We start from the raw sequence: 23,303 nt of genomic DNA, 5'->3' as shown, positions 1-23,303 counted from the left end.
TGTTGTTTCACACTGTGATTGCTATAATTTATGGCCGTCATTACAGACGCCATCATCACCACCGCAAATGTTTGATTTCAATCTTGTTGTGGGTAAAATCTCAGGGAACCGCCGCGACGCTCGGAATACAAGTTTAAAGGACTACATGTGTGCTGTTTTGGGGCATCAAAAACGAGTAAAAAATAAATGAACAACAACTGTTTCACTGATAATAGGTTGGGAACTACATTTTTTCCTTCTTGCTAATTATTTTTATGCCTTTGTCATGTTGTAGATTATATTTTTAGAACCTGGCCATTTGCGCTTCTGCTCTGATCTCACCACCAAATAGTTCTGGCTGATTGAATTTGATATTACGCATCTTTTATTTGTCACTACTTATCTGGCCTCCCAATTGTTTAAAATCGACTGAATAAAATATAAAAGAAAATGGGTTTACTTTTAATGGGTACTCCCGATGAAGACCGTAGCACTTAACCGTTTAAAAGAGGAGCTTTTGTATCTGTGGAGTGTAGATACCTGAAGGATGGGGAGGCTGCGGATTCGCTGCAATGTAAACTAGTCTGAGCGCCTCAGCGTGTCTCAGCGCGCTGCGGCCCATTGTTTGACCTTGAAGTGTTTCTTGTTAGCTCCTCAGCAGCTACGTTAGCCCTGTTTTTGCCTCCCTGGCTGAACACTGTTTTAGAGTCTCGAGCTCCATTGTTCTCCTACAGGCGGCTCGAGCTCTGGAACCGGGAGACCGAGCGCCAAAAGGATTCCAACGGCCTATTGTTGCTGCCCTGCATGGCCTCGCGACGGGGGGTTTGTCTCTCCGTTGTGTCTTCGTCTGTCTCTCTCTCCTTCTTCTTTCTGCCTCCTTAGTACCCTTCTCTCTGTGTTCCCCTCTCTCTTTGTCTCCCTCTCTGCTCGACTCGGTTCCTCGCGCTACCTGTCCGTTACTCTCCCATCGAAATAAATTGCTCCTTCTTCTAAATGAATTACAGCGCGCGCAGTAGCCACCCCATCAGGAAAACTTGTTAATGGGATAAAAGAAGGCGCGCGTTTGGACAATTTAGTCCAAATGAAATATTTGATTCTGATTCATATGATCACTGGGAGCTGGGAGAAAAGCCTGCTCTGCTTCAGGGATTAGACTTTTTTTCTCTTAGATTTCCAGCCGCCTTTCACTTACATTTCGATGATGAACGTGAATTTATAATAATTAAACAAACAATTGGGACTGATTTGTCTCCGCTGACATGGTAGATGTTAGTCTTTGTGGCTGTTAAATATTTAGTTTAGCTGCAGGACGCGCTAACATGACACCGCATATGAGAAATAAACGCAGCTGTGATTCACAATACTGGTCAGGTAAAATATACCCGTGCTTTACTCCGTCACCATCAAATACTTGCAAATGCGACAAACAGATACATTGAAATATAAGACAGGACAGTCTAAGGAATTCCCCTTGTTCTGCAGACTAACGGCGAACTGGGAGAGATGACAGTGAGGAATAAGCACGAAAGAGACTGAGGCGCGCAGTCATTTTTAAAAACGAACATAGTCGGTGACAATAATTTTTTATCCCTCTGTCTGTGCATGTCATAGGCCTACCCTGCTTTACCTTCCAGTTTATAGCACACACACATTAACACACAGCAGTCATTGCCTCCCACTGAAGAGGCTCAAAGGTGAACAGAAGTGCTCCCATACTGTTCTAATGTTCATTTTTTAACTCAAGTGTCCTGCATCACACAGCACTCCTGCATGCATGCACTGGTCCGGATGGGTCCCACGAACGGAGAGGCGCACGGATACCCCCCACCACCCACACCCCACACCCCCCGCCCCGACCAACACGTCACGTGATTCATTAAATAATTAATGCAGAGGTTGCAGAATAGATATGTATTCGTCAGGAATATAACGGTAAGACATGGTGCTGCTCTAGTGTGTGTGTGTGTGTGTGTGTGTGTGTGTGTGTGTGTGTGTGTGTGTGTGTGTGTGTGTATCTGACGTCGAAAATTCAACTGTCCTTTCAAAAAAAAAAAAGAAAGAAACACAAGCCCCCCTATAGCAGCGGAGAGAGGGGGAGAGAGAGAAAAAAGCGAGAGAGAGGGGGAGAAGAGGAGACACTGAGAAACGCCAACGGAGAGAGAGAGAGAGGGAGAGAGAGAGGAAGAGAGAGAGAGAGAGAGAGGAAGAGAAAAGAGAGAAGGAGGCTGCAATAAAACAAATTTGGACGGGTGTGCGTCTTGCGGGTCGTTGTGGACACCGTGAGTATTGCGGAAGGAAGGGGACTGCATGGGGGGAAACCACACTTCTTCTTCCTCATCTTCTACGCCGCTACGCCGCCTTCGCCCGCATCCCTCTCAGTGAATCATAGGCTATTTTAACATCGTGGTAAATATGCCCAAAAAATACCCATCTTTCGCCGTTTTTTCTCATCGTGCATGTTGCTGTGGTGTTGTTTACACATCACCCCCCACCCATCATCATCAGCCATTGTTTATAGGTTGAAGCGGTGCAGCCGCGCAGCCTGCAAACCGGAGAGAGAGAGAGAGAGAGAGGGGAGCAATGCAATGTTAGCCGATGGCTGTTTATATTTTAAGAAGCACTTGGATATTCTCCTCCATCTTTCTCCCATCACCTCCTGTCTGCCTCTACATCTCTCTCTATCTGCCTGACTCTGTCCATCCCTCCCTCTCCCTCTCTCTTCCTCTCTCTCTCTCCTCTTTTTTTCCCAGCCAGCTACTTCTCTTGATTTATAGTGAGGCAGGGTGTCAGCGTGCGGCCGGGGCTGCCATTGTGTGTTTGTGAGGGAGTGCTGTTGTTTATGGTGCTGCCCGCGATAAATCATGTTTTCCTCCACTGTGGGAAGACGGTGGGGAAAAATGACGGTCGATGGACCGATGATACACCGGAACGAGGAAGAAGAAGGAGAGGAGGAAGAGATCTCGCCACGGCCGCCGCGGGCTCCTCTTTTGGTTCCCCTCCTCTTTCTGATCCGGCTTCGTTTTCACTGCCTTGCTCTCTTTCTCCTCCTCTATCATGCCCTCTCTCACACACACCACTCCGCCTTTTTACACTTGATTATTACTAGGGGTGTTTTCCTTTTTTCTTGCTCACTATGACAGTGGCTGGCTGTAGCTCCGGGTCTTGATTTACTGCAGCGACCAATTAACGGGGGATTTGTTTAAATTTGGCACACTGGGCACGCCTCGGCCGCCATGAAATCTCATAAAAAGGACCTGCCGGCCAGGAAAAGCTAATATATCTAGCCAGGAGGTGTGAGTGAATCCAAGTAGCTCAGCCAGGGGAGCCAAGCTGAAGATCTAAATGACGCCGGTTCGAGTCCATGGCTTCTCAAGCACAATTAGCCTAGGCCCTGGTTTTAAGTGAAATACAGTCGTTAAACTGCTTTCTGCATTGACAGAAGTTGGACTCAACTTGGTTTTGGAATTTATATCGGCTCCATTCATGTTACCAAAACTACCTGTACGTTGTTATAATATGGTGGAAATACATATGCTGCTTGCAGAGAAAACCAGAGGTGTTTTAATTTTGTCCACTTAATTTTATCCATAAGCCAGACTGTTCACTGACTCAGAGCTCATTTTTTAGAAGTTGTTTTTTCTCCTTCTCTCCATGCATTTTTTTTCAATGTGTTTTCTTTGGATGTCTGCTGGAATGGAGCTGGGCGCCATTATTCATGTCAGCACTCAGTGTCTCTGCCTTTGCTCAAATCCTTCACCGTGAATCAGACCTTCTTCTTTTCTTTCAATGTGGAGGAAAATAACATGCATGGTGGGAGGAATTTTCCCCCCCATTTTTTGCTGCAGGTTTCTATTCACATATATCTCATATCAAATTCGGTGGCATCTCTGTCTACATTGTACCTATGGCTACGGAAAATCAAATGCAATGACTCAATGAGACACAGTGAGTTGGTTGTGGTGCCATTTTTAGCCTTTCCCATTGCGAGTTGCAAGTCGGGTGGGGTGAGGAGGGGTGGGATAGAGTAACGTAATTTCATCGGCTAACCTCATAACTCACTGTAGTAGGTGACGCTTGTGTGGTGCTGTTTTGGTGTGAAGCCAGCTGGCAATATATGCAAAGTGCAATAAGTACAGAGGACAGTGAACGCAACATCAATAAGTTTATTGCATATATAAATAGAACACAAGACATGAATAATAATAATAATAATAATAATAATAATAATAATAATAATAATAGTTGTTCATAAATGTTGGGATGTTGGGCTCTCATCTCATATCCTGCGGCTGGAATGAATGGATGAATGGATGGGTGGATGGATGGATGCATGGATGGATGCATGGATGGAAAGATGGATGTGCAACTGGATTCACTTTACAATTACATTTCCCAGGCTGAGCTCTTTCCTATCATCTCCCCCCTCTCTGTCTCTCTCCCTACACGGCCATCACTACCAGTGTAAACCTTAGTGTAACCAAATTAGAGCGGCTCCGCGGCTTCCCATCACATAATAATGGCAGTAGCAGCAAGAGGCAGCGCTTTTCAAAATGTGTATTCCTGCTGTCCGCCGCCGTGTCAAAAACAATATCCCGCCTCATTTCTGTGGACGGAGAGAAAGAGGGAGGAGTGACAGGATGCCTTTCCTTCTTTTTTCATATATATTTAAATATTTTGCAGGGTATCTCGACCTCATATCTGATGTGGGTGACAGGGAAGAGTTGGAAATACATTTCCAAACGCCACTCAGGGCGCCTGCTGCGGACAAATTGAAGTGAGGCAGGTTGTGAGCATGGCCCTGCACTGAGGGGGACTGAAGTTAAGAGGGAAACACTGTTGACGTTCAAAATTAGTCAAATCACAAGCTCCCGACACTGCTGCATTAAAACGCTCCTACGTCACACAGTAAACGGAACACGGCAGCAGAGGCGGTTGGTTTATCTTATCTTATCCCAGGCATGTGTCCACTGTTAAGTGTGTTTTGTCTGGCGAGATAGTTCCAGATCAAACCCAGCTGAAATAGTTCAAATATTTGAAACGGTGTTGAGAAGTGATATCACTCCCTGTCTGACATCCATTATAGCTGCTGCTGCTGCTGCTGCTGCTATCCAGGCTGCACGAGGGGGACTTCAATTCATGCGAGGGCTCGCTGCTTTCACAGCTCTCTGACTCAAACAGCCGAGCTGCACTATTATCTGTAGTCCAAATGTGAGAAGCACGTTTTGTTACCCCATTATGAAAAACACAGATAGATAGCGTTAATGTGTTACTGTGTAGTGTTTTCAAAGAATGAGTAGACTATTGTGACACCACATACATTTGAGGCTGAAATTAATGTTTACCCCGAAACCCGCTGCAGGACAAAGGCAGCATTAGCAGCTCATTGTGACATCAGAAGAATGAAGGAGGGAGCTGAAAATGCCACTGGCCTATGATGAGACGGCCAGCGTGCTTTTGTGTATGTTAATATATTAATTCTTTCTTAAACGTTTGGTTGGAGCGTGCCGTTGAAGCTGGAGTGAAGTCGGTCAATGGCTGAATATTCATTATTATCATCATTATTATTATTATTATTAGTAGTATGTTGTTGTTGTTGTTGTTGTTGTTGTTATAGCACGGCGTCGATTAATTTAACTGCACGCTGTGCTTTAAAATGCAATGTCTTAACCGGATGTAAAATCAGTAAAGTGTGAGTGAATGAGAGGGAGACAGAGAGAATATTCATCCAAAATGTATTTGCTACTGATTTAAAAAGTCAGTAAGAGCAGCTCAGGGGAAAATTCGTTTGAAAACTGGTTTTAACGGTCTTAACGAAAGCTCCAGATCTCTTGTCTCTTTCGTCGAGTTGCTTCTCGAAGGCTGAAATACTCATATCTGTTTGCATCCACCGTGACTGAAGCATCCTTTCATTGCATATGGTCAAAGACAAGGTCGGTGCAAACCCACGCGTCTGGCAGACCGTGTTGCACAGACACGCATGAAAGCAAGTAGGCACGCGGACAAGTCTTCACACAAGGCGCATCTTCCCACTCACTGCTGGCAGCCATATTGTCTTCTTCTTCTTTTCCCACGCAAAAAAAATATTCGTAATGCGTCGAGCGACCATTCCGGTAAATGGAGGGAAAATGTCTTCGATTTTTTTAAAAAGCATCTACTCCAACACGGTAACACTCTCATTAAACATGATTCACTATTGACTCAAAGGCTTAATACAGAAAAAGATCAAATGCACGGTATGTAGGCTGCTGTGTGAATATTCCAGTTAAAGCGCTCTAAAAAAAAAAAAAAAAAAAAAAAAAAAAAGAAAGAAAGAAAAAAGAACAGAAAAAAGAAAGAAAGAAAGAAAAAAGAGGCCTTTTAACAGTGAAAATAAATCCAACAAACGAACAGCACTCCAGGCACTGAAAATATAATATCCATATCCTTCAATATCCTTAAGATAAGGCTGGTGCTTACTGTTACTGCGTGGAGTTAATTTAACATTAAGGTTTTACATGTAGGCTATAATAGTCGCTTGCAGTCAAAACTGGTTTAATTTCTCCCCGAATTGAACTGACAAGGCAAAAACCATGGGAGCAATGAAAGCAGTTGGGTTTGAAAATGGGAATGGAGCAGGGATTCTTCGACAACAGTCAAACATAAATCAGACGACCGCTCGCCCTCATAAATCTGCAGCCGCTGGAGGTTAACGAGCCAAAGATTTAAGTGTGCGGGAAATAATGTTAACAAAACACGCTAACATGTGCTTTAAACAACTATTACAAGGGAGGCATTTTTGAGACCTTATGCCATGATTTATTATAACAGAACAACAGCATGCCATTATTATTATTATTGGCAGTATATTATTATTATTATTATTATTATTATTATTATTATTATTATTATTATTATTATTATTATTATTATTATTATTAACCCATAGTCTAAATTGCCTTATCTCTTAAAAAGCAGATATCCAGTCCCTTGCTCCATACGCCAGGTACTTCCGGGGCTCTTCCTTGCGAGGAGATGATTACCCGTTCGGAAATAAATCAATAAGAAGCCACGCGCTAATTTATAATCGCCTGCGCGAGGGCAGTGATTCAAAGCGCGTGAAAAATGATCGGCTGAAACCGTATCCAGAGCCCGCGAGCTGCGCTGTTTTTTTCCTCTTCAGCCGGGCCGGCATGCACGAGAGCGATAAGAAAGACCGAGCTGAAGAGCCGGAAATGTCTCCACGCGAGGAGAACAGACGCGAGGTTTTTCCCCTCTGCCTTCTCTTTCTTTTATCATAGCGGGCACAAACTAAAAATAACGGCTTTGCTTTCGTGTAATTGAACTTCTCTCTCTCTCTCTCTCTCTCTTTCTTCGCCCTCCTCGCCTTATCTCTCTCGCTCTCGTGTGTGCGTGTGCGCCTGCGTGCGTGCGTGCGTGCGTGTGTGTGGCAGTGAAGGCATGTCTATACGAGTGGGTAGATAACATAAATACACACAGAGATGGAGAGAGAGAGGGAGAAAGTAGAATCTGCATCAGTTTCAGATTAATGTCTAATTGTACCCGTGAATACCAGTCAATGCCGTGAAGACAGGGCCGCTCAAAAGGCTTCAGAAATAAAGAATGCAGTAGGTGTCCAAAACGTTAAAAGATCATATCTCTGTGATTGGCTGGCATATGCATTTGACTATCATAATAATTTCTGTCAATGCTGCGGTTAATATCCAGTTCCAAACAGAGTGTAATTTTGTTGGCAATATTGTGCTTCCTGCACCTAAAGAGCGTCGGCCTAACTGCCCTATAATGAAACAGTCGTCCTGCCATCTGCTTTAGCAGGTTACACAAATAGTTAGGTCGATTCCATTCACTGCTTACCTAAATTTGAAATTAAAAGTGAAATCTCTTTGCTTGCGTTTGGATTAATGTTTTTTAAACATTGTTTTCTTACATACCGTATGAGCATTTCACGATTTTGACTGCAATTCGCCCAATCGGGCAGGCTACTGAGTGCATAAAGAAGCCAAACGCGGCGGACGCAGTTCCCTGTGTGGACGTGCAGGTCAAATCACAGCGGAATTTCTGCTCTTCCTCCCCTCTCTCAACCTTCTTCTCCCTCTTCCTCTCCTCTGATCGCTCTCAGTTTGACTCCATGTAATAACCAACATCTGGCCCTGGCGCTGGCAGGACGGACAGGCAGGTCACGCTGAACCTCGCTAACCCCATGGCGCACCTCAACCAGACTCACTTATTGGACAGGAACTAGAACCAGAACCCCCCCTCCTCCTTCCCGGCTCCCTAGTCTCTAGCTGTCAGTCCGTAGCCAGGTTCAAGAACAGTTCACGGTGTCAATCCGGCAGGAAAGTCAGGACGAACAAGCCAGTGGTCCTAGCTGGGAGAAACGGCGGCGGAGAGGCGGAAATGGAGCGAGGGAGTGGAAGGGAGCTTTGTTATCTGTGATAGTCTTCATTGTCCCGCAGATAATCAATTGACCAATTAAAAAGTATTTTAGACACAAATCTAGACTCTCCGCAAGAGTTACTGGTCAGCAAGGACGGTTAGCGGCTACCAGTTAGCAAAGCAACAGCACAGTAACGACGATGTGTGTTTTGGTGAGTTCAGGCGAGCTTGAACCAAAAGATACCAGCCTTTAGGAAGGAAAGAAGCAAGGAAAGTGAGGAGGAAGAGACTGGGAGGACTCTGCTCCTCTCTGTTGGTGAACTGAGAGAACGGAGGATAAAGAAGAGGAAAGAAAGAGGTAGAGAGAGGTAGAGACAGAGGAGGGGAGCCCAGGGAATACAGCGTCACGCTCAGTCCAGAAAGGCTCTGGCAGAGGAAACCGTTTTATTTTGGAGGCTCGCTCAGCATACGGTGGGCCCAGCGGAGCTCGCGCCGTACCCCACTGTTTGCTCTCGTGCCGGTAGATAGTGTAAGGCTTCAGGACAAGAAACGCGCGAGCCCTGAATGTGGTGCTGGCCAGGCACGCACCGGCCCGCTATACGGGGAATTCTGCAGCACAGGCGGAGGGGGGGTGAGCGCGCGCACGCGGTGGGTTTTTTAGGGTAAAGTATCACCGCGAGCCCCAGACCGAGCAGTCCCCGCCAGCTTGTGTGTTGTAGGTAGGCTTGATTGTTGGAGATTTATGGCAGAGCCACTTACAGATTTATGGCTTTTCCCACACCGGGCACGCAAACGCTGAGCGTCTCCTTTACGTTCTGTTTCAGAGGCGTTCTGATAGATACACCAGTATTATAACAGCACGCAACAGGACGGTTTAAACGACGTGCTTAATTGGCATAAATATTGTTTTAGTACTATTCTGGATTCCAGTACACGTTAAAAAAAAAAAAAAAGAAAGAAAGAAAGAAAGAAACGCCAAACTGTCAGAGCGACTGTGCGTAATTACGCAGCAGTCGCAATCAGGGAAAAAGACGTCCAAGGTTTTCCAACAAGGGATTCTGTGGTTTTCTTTACTCCAGCCGTTGTGTCCATCCGTGTCCAAAACAGACTGCATCCAGGGGAAAAAACAAAAAACACAACACCAGCAGGAGATCCAGGAGGAGAGACACGCCGAGAGAGCGCAGGTAAGGTCTGCCGGGATGCTTCTCGCTCAGTGTCCCGGTGTGTGTTCCCGATGCGTCCCCATTCCACGCGCTCCGCCGCTCGACATGTCATTAATTATCTGTTGTGTGACCGTGGTCTCTCTCGAACTCGCAGAGGCATCCGGGGTGTGCCCGCGTTCAAGCTCCATTGCTAGCCAAAAACTTTTTTCTGTGTGTGTGTGTGTGTGTGTGTGTGTGTGTGTGTGTGTGTGTGTGTGTGTGTGTGTGTGTGAGCGCGTGCTCGTGCATGTGTGCGCGCGTGCGCTTGCTTGTGTGTGTTTGAAGGCAGCTGAAGACAGATGCCTCAGAATAGGTAACAGACAAGGAGGCGAAAGGGGCGCCTAGCCATGCTCTGCCTGTCTCTTTCTTTCTTTCTCTCTCTCTCTCTCTCTCTCTCTCTCTCTCTCTCTCTCTCTCTCTCTCTCTCTCGTCATTTTAAAATAAGTTTACTGGCAGAATGAAGTGCGATTTGGACAGAGAGATGTGTGTGTGTGTGTGTGTGTGCGCGCGAAACAGGGAGAATGAGTCGTAGTGAATAAGGACCTGACGGCTAGGTGTAGAGAAAGAAGATGCATGTTAGCCACGCTGTGATTTATGATAGTGTGAAAAGATTGCTTACTCAAGAAGCCGCCCCCTCTCTTTCTTTTCCTCTCCCCTATCCACAAATTGTCATATCCTTCCCTGCCTCCCCCCAACACACAACAACTCCACAAATGGTCTTACAAAAACAGATTTCTCCTCTAACCAGAAATAAGCAAAAGCAGGCAAAGTGGTGATAAATAAATGTGTAATGAAGCTACTTCAGTTTGAATTATTACAAACTGAATTTTATTCCATAATGATCCTAATCCACCCGTATCTTGACTAATGTGTGGGGTTTCTTGTAACAGCTAGATGTAGCATTGGGTCCATTTAATGGGAGATGTGAGGGGTATTAAACCACCATAAGCCGAACAGGAATAGAATCATGCTATGCATGGGCCGAATGACAGAATACAAGAGATATATATGCATTAAATGTAATTATACAAATCAGACACTTAATACTGTTGATTCCTTTGTTGGCAGGGGACAAAATTTAAGTATTCAAAATTTACTTTTTCTTTTTTTTTTTTCAATCTTTCATTTGTGTACAGAAATGCATGGGTTTCATCTTAAGCAGGTTATTTCCCGTCTCTGTACATATGGTCCAGCTTATATCCTCAGATCTGTTTAGCAAAAGCATCTATCACAAAAAAGGATATTATGGACATTTGACCTTTTGGGCATTTAAAAAAAACTAAGAAGGTCAAATAATAAATCATTAAAATTATCACATACTTGATCTTATCTTCCCATGGTTACCTTATACTAAAAAAAAAAAAAAAAAAGGGGGGGGGAGGGGGGGATAGAAGGACAATCTGTTCCTGATTGGACAAATGTTGCAGGATCACTTCTAGCAGTTAGTGTTAGTTATGTGTATGAAGCCTAAATCTAAGGGGTTAGTTTCATTTGTTTTTGCTTTGTTCTTATGAGTGCAGGATGATACCAAGAATCATCTAAATGAAATAATGTGAGAGGTTGAAATCCCTCTTTTTTGAACTGTTCACTAATCATGTCTACATTAGCTGTGATTAGGGGTCTCTAGAAGCCATTTCTTCATTTCAGGGTTTTACAAGCCAAACAGGGTTGGGAGCCGCTGCCCTGTACTGTTTGTACATCATATCAAGTAATAGTTGGGCAGCTCCTCTGGAAGCTTCCTTGACCTTGGCGGTTTTTTGCTCACTTCCGGGTATTGAGGCTTTAAAGTCACGAAAAACCCACAGCAACTCCAACACAGCTGTGATTTAATTGATTTTTTCATACATCACTGACAAGCTATGGGCAAAACACCAATCAGAGTAAAATAGTGGGGGCAAGCACGCCTAACGCTGTCGCAGTGTATAAAGGCTGACAGGTCTGGCCGAGATCCATGCAGCCGCTTTCTCCTGCTGTAACAGGCTTAATAGCAGGCCTGTCTGCTGCTGGGCCAAGTGGCCTGATTATATTACAATCACTGACTTCTTTTTCTGATCCGTGTGTCATAAGAGGAGCATGTTGTTAGGAAATGGATACGGGCCTGTTGTACTGGTGCAGGTTGTTCAACACTCAGCGTAATGAGGCCTCAAAGCTATATAATAACAACTTAGGAAAATCCATTTTTAAGGCAATGCCAAACCACAAATTACTATAGATGCATATCACTGAGTGCTATGAGTCCCTGGGAAGACTGCAGGAAATTGTCATTTCTGACCAAAAGGCAGCCACAGTCGCTGCATGTCCTGAAATTCAGCATCAACCATAGGTCAGGAAACTGCATACACAATGACAAAATCCCTGAAAAACATGCTCTGTCACTGGACTGAAGTGGCTTTCAGAAGTCAGCCACAAGCAACAACCATCCTGCTGTAAACCTCAGGAATCCACAGAAACCAGTGGGACTTGTGCAGGGGGCTGCACTTACTAACATGGGGAACTTGCCACTATTCTTAATACATTCTAAGAATTAAACACGGACAGGGCAAAGTTTTGAAACATCCTCCTGAAGCCCAGTGAGAGCTGTTTTGGGGGTTTAGGGTCACATCCTTCACCCACCAGTCCACTTTCTTTAAATTCTAATAAATACAGGCTTTTATTGTAGAACACGCAAACCAAATATACCCTTTGGTACTGGTTAATAATTCAGAAACCCCTTGAAGGCATGACAGCATTTAGGTGTGAGAACAAACAATGCTGACACAGTCTCAGCTTTGAGAATAGAATTTGATATTTAAAACCATTTTATCAACTTTATTTTAACATTGGTCTCCAGCCAGAAATGAAACTTGCCCTCTATAAACCTTTTCTTTTGCTATTTCATCCACCAGTCTGAGCACACTCACACACCTCACACACACCTCACACACACACACACACACACACACACACACACACACACACACACACACACACAAGCAGTCACATTCATCCCTGTTCTTCCAATGCCTGACAGACTTGGTGAGCTTGGCACTTTTCATGGCCCAGGAGCAGAAAGGGCAATGTGACCCCCACACCCCACCTTCCTCTGAACCACCCCCAACCACACTCATGCTCTCTCTCTCTCTCTTTCTCTCTCTCTCTCTCTCTCTCTCTCTCTCTCTCTCTCTCTCTCTCTCTCTCAGCGTCAGGGCTTTCTTTGAGCTAGAGGTTAAAGATTAGCATCTTTGATAAAGATTAACTCCCTGTTAAAGGAAGGCGCTGATGACATGCGTTTCTGATTCAGGACTGTTGTGGACACAGGGGCGAGCCCTTCAGGGAGATGGGTCACCCTGCCTGCAGCAAGAGAGGAGGGACAGTCGGCTGAAATCAGTGGGCAAGAGTAGCTTCAATATAAGACAAGATAGCACAATAGAATGTAACATATTGAGTAAGTGATTATGGCTAAAGTTAGGTTTTGGTCCACTAAATAACAAATATGATGCAAATAAATCATTTTAATTTCACCCTCTGTCTACCTCTTCTTAATGATTGGCTAAAATGTAAGTTCAGCTCTGATTGTTGGTAAGTTTGTGCATGATCCCTCTTCTGAGGCCATGAATTGATTTGTCCTCTTCAGCAAAGCCTGCTGCTTAAACAGATCTTTTGTACACAGGATGAGGGTAATGGCTCAGTTATGTGTCGACAGCCAATAGCAGCAGACGTTATAAGTAGAAGGATAGGTCAGATTTTACAATGAAATCCGAATAAGAAGAGTTTGTTCTCGAAATGAGGGGATGCATACTGAAACAGCAGACGCTGGCATTTCCTCTAACGTGCCTCAGTTCTCACTCTGGTGTACAAAAGATGCAAAGCTGGTAGATGTAACTGAGAAATGGCAGTTCTTTAGTAACATGGTCATACACACCCATGGAGGTTATGTAATTTAGACTGGTTGTGAAATGTGTAGCCTGCAATCTGTGCTCACAGTGTTCCTCATGAATGCATGTGGATTCATTCCATAAACCTTTATAATGCAATAAGACCAATGAAGAATAAATAGATTTGATTGTGTTGTGGGTTATGTCAGTGCATGGAAGTTGTTTGATTTGAGTTTGGCCTTATGGTTCCAAACATGGTTTATTGCTGTTGCTTTGAGTTGTACAGGCGTACCTAACTGATAACTGAGTATAGGTAACTGTGCGTGGGCAACAAAACTCTTCATCCACTCTTTAATTAAACAGACTGGAAGGAACATGTAAGGTGTGCGTCTCTCTCAGTTTGTCTCTGAAGTGCAGTGTTGAAACTTGTGTGTCACCCACCCAAAGGAGGAGGGGTGGAGATGAAATGTGTTGCAGTCTGTCGTTGCTCGCCCATTTGGTGTGGCTGTGGCATGGTGTTAGCGATGCTTCTGCACGACCGTTCAACCTCATTACACTTCAAGGAACGCTTCAGATGGACCTGATGAAAAATGTCCGTTTGTCAAAAGAAACATGGATATTTACTGCTCTTTGGGGAATCCACTGGTGATGGCAGTGGCTGCTCTGTTGGCCCGAAAGGGTCAAAACCTCTAGAGACACTCAGTTAAGCACAGGTATTGTACTTTTTTTTTTTTTTTTTTTTTTTTCAACTTTTAACAAGTCAATTAAAAGCACATGTACTCTCTGGGTTTTAAATGGGTTGTCAGTGTAAAAATAATGTAAAACCAGACTTTTATTGATTGTAAAATGTAGGATGAGACAAAAAGTGCAAATAAAAAAAAAATAAATAAAAGGTCACCTGATGTCAGACCGCTAATATGTAAACATCTGTGTTTAAAATGTGTAAATGTTTGCATATGTAAACCGAGGTGACTCTAAACAGCAAATGTGCTCTAAACAGGTTTCCTTATATCACTTTTTTTTTTTGCCATTGAAGTGAGACCAAAACAGAGAGTTCAGCTTCTGGGAAAGGAAACCAGATAAATCCTCCAAAGTGAAAGAAATTCTAACCATGGACATCATTTGACAAGAATGTAAGAGGCCAGAAGCCTACTGATGTTGCAGTAAAGCCAGTCAAACCCAGAAATTGGATACACATGGGGGGGGATGTGTTCAACAGATAGGTTGTTTGAGGCCAGGGTATTTTAAAGTTGTTCTTTAATTCAGCGGATACTGCAAATAGCTCCAGAGGTCCATCTTAATCTAATAATACTTCTAAGCTGATTAAATAAGGCTGAATCAATTGAGAAGAATTTGTAGGTTTTCTACATGATCTGCAGTTGGTGGATGATACCATTTTCAAACGAGCGTCCACAAAGCATGGCCTTCAGCACTCACATGATGGGCTGCGAGGAAACCACACACTCATTAAGCTGTGCTGGTTGAAAGCAGTGTTGTCCACTCTAATATAAAACACTGCAAACAGAAAACAATCAACCTGTTATTAATGATTAAATCTTACACTTACTGTCAATATGCTTGCGTTGGAGTTGAAAGAGATCCCTTTCAGGACTGACAGTTTTATTTTCTCTTGGCCTGTAACCAGCTGCCTGTAGTTTCACGCCAATAGCGACAAAATGGTTTTAACTGAAAGTTAAAACGTGTTTCCTGTATTTAAACGCTGTCTTTTAAAAGCTTAATGGTTTGAGGATTAAATCATGAAGTAGTGCATGAAAATGGGATTGTAGGGCACTTTGCTCATGGGTTGATTATTGAAGAAGTGAGCTACTGCTTCTCCAGGTCAAAGGTCACTTTTTGAGAGCTGTGCAGCAATATATCACTGTGTGTGTGCTTCATGGGCGCTTTCAGCTCATGTGTTAATACCACAAGGTACTTTTTTTTACCATGTCTGTAGAGGAACAGCACTGATACTTATACTGAGAGGTCTGGACTTGGGTAGTTGCGTTGTAGTTGTATTTTTTTGTTGTTGTTTCTATTGCTTTTGTATGAGGTCAAAGAAGTGGAAGGACAGGAAATATACTTTTAGGTCAAGCTAATCTGGAAATACCACAGCTGTTTATAGCAGACTTTACTAAAGGTGGTGAGTAAAGCTGTTCTGTGTGTGTGTGTGTGTGTGTGTGTGTGTGTGTGTGTGTGTGTGTGTGTGTGAGAGAGAGAGAGAGAGAGAGAGAGAGAGAGAGAGTTAAGGCAGGTCGGTGATAGCTCCACCAGACCAGGCAGAGATAAGAGCAGAGTGTAGAGATAAAGTTTGTTCAGCTCATGTGAAAAAAATGGAGATGCAACAGAAAAGCAGCAACATCAATCCATCCATCCATCAACATCATCATAACCCCCCACCCACACCTACACACACACACACACACTTGTGTGTACTTTAATTCCTGTGAGGACACTCAACAACGCTCACCCCAAACCAAACCCTAACCTGAACCTAATTTTAACCTTACCCTTTAAACTAGCCCTCACATAGCCCTTTGAAAGTCTGTCTGAAAGTCAGGAGCGGCCAAAAAATCCTCACTCCCATGGTCTGAATCCAAAATAGCTGTATAAGTACAAATACACCTCCACCACTGAAAAAAGCAAAATGGTCATCCAAATTCTAAGAGAAATAGTGTTAGCTGTAAGCTCTTTTGGCAATGCATCCCTTTTAGAGTGTTTATCTTTAAAGAGATTAGTGCACAGAAGAGCAGCCTGCAGAGGAACTACACCAGTCAGATAAAAGCAGTATATTAAGTTAAAATCTAACATTTCCGAAGTTCAGCATTCTCAAGTAGGCCACAGAATGGCTTCACTGAAGTAAATGTACTTTGACACTTAAAGTTTTTCTTCCATCCACCCAGTCATCCTGTCACCTCCCAGGAGTCTAAACCTGCTGTTCACTTCCTTAAAACGCATTCTGTGAAATGATGCACGGGCAGGCCCTTTGTCCCTGATGTGGCTGCTGTTTCTGCTCCATCCTTAATTTCAAAGTTTCACTTCATCCAACCTGAGAGAAACTCTCCTCTACATTCTTTTATTTGGATTCAGGATCAGGAGCACTGATTTCATCTGAAAGTCCCCCTCTCTCCCTCTGCCTCCCCATCCACTCAAATTTTGGCTCATCAGCTGTTCTGGGGTTCTGGAGGCGGCCTCCTCCCTTTGTCTCGGCCTATAGGCTAGCTGGCTAAGCTAGTCGGCCCCTGCATCACTTTCTGGGCAACTTTAGACTAGTCCACTCCTGCTCCGTTGCTCCTAATTTCCGACTAACCCTCGGGGCTGAGGGGGGGACTCAGGGAGGAAACCCGGCTGCTGCTGCGATGGGGATGGACGGCAGCCACAGATGTGCGTGAGTGCATAGACGGAAACAAAAAAATAAGTTTATAATAGTAGGAGAGTAGTGGTAGAGGTGGTGGTGGTGGTGGTGGTGGTGTAGGCTGGTACGGGGAGGTCGGGGGAGCTTGCTTTTGATTTATGTGTTTGGGAGAAGCTGTCAGGAGCAGAAACAGAAGCAGTGCGGGCCAGAGATTTTATTCCAGCACTTTAATAATATACAGCAGCCACATACGGACAGCTCCTCATCCTGCCGTCCCGGATCCTATTCTGCATTTCTACCATAGACCTTTGAACGGTGTTTCCCACCGCATGCTGCATGCTGGATGTGTATCTACCGCTGAGAGTGTGTGTGATCGGCCGGGATGAGTTCTCCTGCTCTGGGTGCTCAGCCCACACGAGGACAGCCGGCAATAACACCGAATGTTGTCCGGGATGTGTGCTTTCTCTCGGAATGATGCTGAAGTTATTTATGGGCTTCGTGGATGTGGAGCCGCTGGGAAACAGCTGTTCGCCTTATGGGGCCGCTTCTCCTCTGCGTTTGCTTCTCTCTCTCTCTCTTTTCTCCTTGTTGGGCCGTTTCACACAACACATTTCCAACTTTTTATTTATTTTTTTATTTTTTTTGAAGTCATTCTTATTGCGACTACTTTAGATTTGTTCACTATTAATGCAAATAGTTAATATGTGTTAAAGTTGAGTTTTCGCACTGGGCTGAAAATGATGTTTTTATGATAATTTCCATTTAGATTAATGGGATCAGGATTTAGACGCACCCCATGTAATTCCTTTCTATTTTAGATATTGACTATTTATGTCAGAGCTCCTTGTGCTTGATGTATTATTATATTAATGTTCCGATTTATGTATTAACGTTCTCAAGTGATTTCTGTCATTATTTTTTCTACTTTTAAAGCCTCGAACACAGACGTGTTGTTTTCTAGTTCCACATTCTTGTTTCTAATTATTTATGCAGAATTTCATAATAATTTCGATTCTTTCTGGAAAGGAGCGCCAGTTTCCCTCGTTAAATGTCAAAGACTTTTCCAACAGCATGCAACCCCAGATCAGATATTTCCACCGTTTTTAAAACACAGAGAACATGGTAAATATAATAGGATGTGTAATGTGAGAACCAGAATCAATAAGATCTCAGATCACTCCCACCCAGCCTTCATCCTTCTCTCTGCTCTTATTACTTTTATTCCGGGATTTCACCGGGAATAATTTAAGGTCAGCAATACCTGTCAGCGGCTGCTCCCGTCCCAGCCGTTCGATTAAACTACAAGAGGTCTGTGCTCTGTATCGGATTTTAGCAAGACCTTTTGATTGCATATCTCTATCTCTTTCTTTCCCATCTTTTCCCCTCCCTCCATCTCCCCCTCTCTCTCTCCCTTTCTCCTGCAGTTCTTAGGAGCTTTCTGGAAGCCGTTTTCTTCCTCCGAAGCATCGGGAAATAGAAGAAATCTTTCGGTGAGTCCCGCTGTTTCACTTGATTCTTTGCGATGCTGTGCACTGTTCGAGGTTTTCAGTCTGTGTATTTGCAGTGCAATCCATGGACACGTTTTTAGGCCGCAGAGAATGTGGCCATTTCGTTTAAAACGCTCCTAATTGCAGTAAGAGCACTTATGTGATTGTAAACTGAATTTTCTAAATACAGACAATTAAATGTGCTCAGCCCGCCTGTAAAATATGTGCGGTCATCAGTTTTGTTTTTTTATTTATTTGTTTTTATTTGTTTTAAGGAAAAAGTATTTAGAAACTGTCTTAAAATAACAGCAATAATTATTATTACTATTAGTGTTATTATTATCATTATTTCGCAGGCTACGTTTACATTTCGATGACGCTTATTAAGCGCAGTTGAATTCATGTGGAGGCTGCAGGAAGATGTTGGTGATATTGTTAGAGACAGTTTACTTAAAATCACATCGTTTCCTTCAAAACGAACTCAAATTTATAAAGAAGTGCAGCCGAACGCGTGCGAAATATTCTCTCTCTCTGTGTGTGTGTGTGTGTGTGTGTGTGTGTGTGTGTGTGTGTGTGTGTGTGTGTGTGTGTGTGTGTGTAAACGCTGTATTATAGCTAACGTTATGGCACGTGCTAATGTAATAGCTATAATCCAGAGGTGTGAAGGGCAGTGTGATGGCCGCGGGTTACAGCCGCAGGAAACACACCAGGGTCGGTTCATCATTTGATGAGACAGTTATTAAAACAGCATTTCGTAACTGCAATAATGACACTAATGCTAACACTAGCGAGGATGAGAGGAGCAATGAAACCAGCACAAACAGCAGCATAACACAGGTCACAGTTCAAGTTATTTTCATTTAGTCCACACAAAGGAGCAAACATTGCACATTATTCTTCATCCTTCATTTCTGACCAGTGCTTAATCCTTGACAATGAAACAGTGGGTAAAAAACGATTTTAAATCCCGGAGTCGGAGGAAATTCCTTTGTGTCATCCTCAGTGGCCTATATGTCTGAAGTCCTGGGGGAAAAAGGGGGAAAAATGGAGAGAGGATTTCCATGGTTCTGCAGGGCACAGAGTTTCAGTTGTGAAACTCAATATCCGTGACTCAATCCGAAACACGGAGCCGTCGATGCTTGTCTGCCATCCAAGGAAAATAAAGAATAACTGCCATCCTTTACAAGCACCGGCGTGCTTTTACAAGTCAATACATACATGTACTCCGCGCTGCTTATTTCTCCACATGCAGCTCTCTGCATGCACACTGTTGCTCAGTGGAAAAAGAAAAATCGCTGATTAGCGGTTTGGTTAATGAGTAATGAGCTTTTTCAGCAGCAGCTACATCTTTCAGTCCGCACAAAGGCTGGTTTGAAGGAAAACTTGCAGATGGACACATTTCAGGCTCCCACCTTCCACCTACACAGAGCTCATCCTCTCATTTCAGCAGCCCACAGCGAATGCTATCTGTTTTAAAGTTGGGCTGTTTACACACACACACACACACACACAGGCGCGCGCGCACACACACACGCTGCTGGGTGCGAGAAAACTCATAAATCTTACGTAGCCATAAACGACAGGGGTAGCGTCCTGAATAATAAAAATAGAGAGAAGAGAGAGAGAGAGCTCTGGAGACACAGAGAGAGAGAGGGTGTGTAGGTGTGTGTGAGTGCGGAGGGGGGGTATGAAAACATCGTCAGACACCTTCATATTTTCATTTCCATTCTGCTCTGGCCTCTCTGTGTCTCTTTCCTTCTGGGTTTTCTTGTCACTCTTTTGAGCTTTTTTTAGCCACCTTCACCCCTTTCTTTAAATGTTGCTGCACTTCACTCCAGTCTTCCTCCCATGAGTGTTACAATCAAAACACGGGGAAGAACTCAGACTCACTTGTTTTCTTTCTTTAAAAAGACCTGGAAGTGGAGGATTGGAGGCCTGAGCGTCTCTTCCAGCCACACAGCGCTGGTCGAGCTGCTCATATCGTTCTTTTTAGCCTTTTCTTCATGTTGTTCCTGTTGTCTGTACCATGTATGTCAGTCTGCTTCCACCGCGGCTTCCTTTTCTTTTTATTTACCCTTTTCTGTGCATAAGCAGCAGAAGGGGGAGATGAGGTGTTGAAATGGTAACAATACAGAAGTGTCTAGTTTCTGCAGGGAGACATGGTATGAGCTGCAGGAGGGGCTCTGTGAAAACAGTGATTTAAAAAAAATCGCACTTCCTGGAAAAAGTAGGGTGAGGGGAAAGAAAGGGAGCAGCAGTTTGCTCATGTTGCTGCAAAATGTCTCCAAATACGAATTCACCAAATTGCCACAGACAGATGAATGATAAGCAACCTGCAGTGAAAATGAAGTCATTCCTTCTCAAAAGAGCAGCAAACATCTAATCTACATATCTCCACTCACTGAAGTTGGATGTGGCTGTTCAACTGATTATAATTCACTTTCAAATAAATGCTTTATTTTCAGTTCTCATGACAGTTGAACTTGGTGTAAAGATAGAAAACAACGTGAAAAATCTAAATACTATCAGCCATGAACGAGATATTTGATGTATAAGACTTAACATTGCCATTCAACAGAGAAATATGTGTACAGTGAAGGCATCATGAACTAAGAACTGGATGATGCTATCAGCTGTTTGCTTTAGCCTTTCTATCCGTCCTGAACCTGTTCATGACAGTGCTCTCAGATGAGGTGTGCAATACTAATGCGCCTTATTATTATTATTTTTTCTTTATTATTTATTTATTTTAACTTTTCTTTTTCGGTCATTTGTTGAATTGCTAGCTTCTTTAGGCACAAGTACCCAGAATTTTAATTTTATGGTCCCAGCCAAGCGAATAGGCTACTACACTAAACTGATTTATAGCCAAACTTAGCCAACAAGAAGAGCTAGCCCCTGAGTGGAAAATGGAAGTATGGCTGATATTGAGTCAGCCTGTTATCGCCGTCCTTATCCTGTTCACCCTCCACAATATCATAGCCAACAAGTACACTTAGCCTGCAGCCTTTGAGTCCAATATAAGATGTTTTGGCCTACTAGCATAACGCGATAAATAGAATAGGAGGAGCAGGGCAAAGATGGATGGACAATTTTAAGGACAAAAATAAGAATTCCACAAATTAACGCTGAAAGATGTTTGTTTTGTTTTTGCGTAAAAGTTAGCAATGGCCAAACGGAACCTGGTGAAAATAGCATTTGCTCGCTAGGCTACAGCTGGGTTAGACGGAGGTCCGGAGAGAAGCAGCTTCTCCACCTGGTTGTAGGGTTAACATATCTGCGTGCGTTTCACTTCCAGCCACTTCAATTAGCATAATTTGTGAGTGACGCTGAGCTGTTTGATCGGAGAATCATCGTGTCCGCAAGTCGAGCCCCGTTATTTCCTCCGTTACACCCTCGTGCGCGTTGCTGCTACCCGGTGTTGTAGTCAACAACAGAGTGAGAATACCCTCTAGGATGAGACCACCACAACCGCTGCTGGAGGCTCTTACTGCAGCTGCCAGCCGTGTGGAATAAGAGCAGCACCTACATCCTCCCGGAGACCGAAGCGAGGCGGGAGCACAGACCCAAGACAGAGGAGGACGCGGTGGGAGAGAGGCGGGAGACCCAGAGACAGAGGGACATTAAAAAGAAGGACGAACAACCACCCAAAAATGCGATGGGGTGACATTTGTCGGACTTGTTCCTCAGAGACTGACTGACTGGCTGGCTGGCTGGTGGACTGGCTGGCTGTGTAAGCGACAGAGGCTAAAAGGAAAGAATTTTGAGGCCATTGTTATCAGCCAGCAGCGGTGCAGGCAGCGCTGGTGCTGGGGCGGAGGGTGGAGGTGGAGGGGGGTGGGGGGCGCGAGCAGGCAGCAGGCAGGCTCCCGGTAAGCTCGTTCAGCTCGCGCGCTAGCTAGCCTGCCTGTAGCTTATACCAAGCCTGTCCGTTAATTTTGCCCGTGTCGAGCCCCCCACCGGCGTCTTGAGTCCGTCCGGCTCTCATCCGCCAGACGTTCATGCCACACGGTGGTCGCTTCGCCGCCCTCGCGCAGCCCGCTCTGCCGCTGCCGCTGCCGCCGCTGGCTCCAGGAGGTGTTGTTGTGGTGGTCGCGAGCAGCCGTGCTAGTCTCGAGACAGCACCAGAGGAGCGAAGGAGAGAAGGAGAGGAGGAGGAGGAGAGGAAACCGGGAGAGAACGCGAGCGGATTCGTTATTTATTTAATTATTTATGATTGTTATTGATTACCTAGTGAACGTGTGCGAGGACTAAACTGTGATGCGGTGCTGCTGGGTCCGTGCCCGACTGGACCGGGACCACCGGTGCTAAGGAAGGTAAGGAGCATCACCGGCAGGCAGGCAGGCCAGCCGATAGTACGCGAGCTCAACAACAAACCAGAAATACAGAGAGTGTTTGTTCGCTGTGCAGTTTGTGAACGGCGGAGTGGCTGGCTCAGTGATTTATGGCCCGTATGACTTCAATCCCGGTTCAAGAAGAGTTCACAATGCTTTAAGCTGCCGTAGCTACCCGCCGCAAGCAGCCCCCCTTCTTCTCTCGGCCTTCCATCTCTGTCCTTAATCTTTCTGGGGTTTTTTTTTTCCTCTCATGTCTTCTCCTATTCTGTCCATGTCTTGTCCTCTCTTATGGCTATTTATTTACAAAGCAATGGCCGACCATTTTTCTATTATGGATTATCCACATCTCCCTGGCGTTTCTTCCTCGCGGCCCTCCCTTTTGTTACTTTGAATATATCTGACATTAATTTTTGCTCAATTCTTGGGCTACTAAAATGTTTAGATTCTGTCATTTTATTCACACACCAAGGCTTTACTGTTTGGTGATTTTAGCCCAAATGGAGGCCATGAACATAGCAACAATAGCTCTGATCAGGCCAATCCTTTATTGTTTCTGCGCTGGCTCCATATAATTGGCCCCTCTCTCTCTCTCTCTCACTGTCTGTTAATGGGATAAGGAATACGTGGATTGTCCAAGTTAATGCATTCTCTGTGTGTCTCCCTGCCTGCATAGCTCTTCATGGCAGGCGCCATTTGTAATTTTATATCCCAGGATAAAA

At 44.4% G+C, this 23,303-nt stretch overlaps 1 protein-coding gene across 3 annotated transcripts in view; it reads left to right on the top strand.

Annotated features, from left to right (window-relative positions):
• Positions 1 to 23,303, top strand: part of hoxb3a (homeobox B3a) — a 40,115-nt gene that overhangs the window by 8,160 nt on the left and 8,652 nt on the right. The window contains exons 1-2 of one of the 3 annotated variants that reach the window (XM_076752311.1): positions 9,306 to 9,536; positions 18,185 to 18,250. The gene's annotated coding sequence lies outside the window, so the exon portion shown is untranslated. Of the gene's footprint in view, positions 1 to 9,305; positions 9,537 to 18,184; positions 18,251 to 22,502; positions 22,564 to 23,303 lie in introns of those variants that run through there. The other 2 variants (XM_076752312.1, XM_076752314.1) reach the window with 2 other exon arrangements.

This window comes from Chaetodon auriga, chromosome 16 (assembly GCF_051107435.1).
Source record: "Chaetodon auriga isolate fChaAug3 chromosome 16, fChaAug3.hap1, whole genome shotgun sequence".
In the NCBI taxonomy this organism is placed as follows: domain Eukaryota; kingdom Metazoa; phylum Chordata; class Actinopteri; order Chaetodontiformes; family Chaetodontidae; genus Chaetodon; species Chaetodon auriga.
Note: the sequence above shows the minus strand (reverse complement) of the source record. Positions and strands in the feature narration are given on the sequence as shown.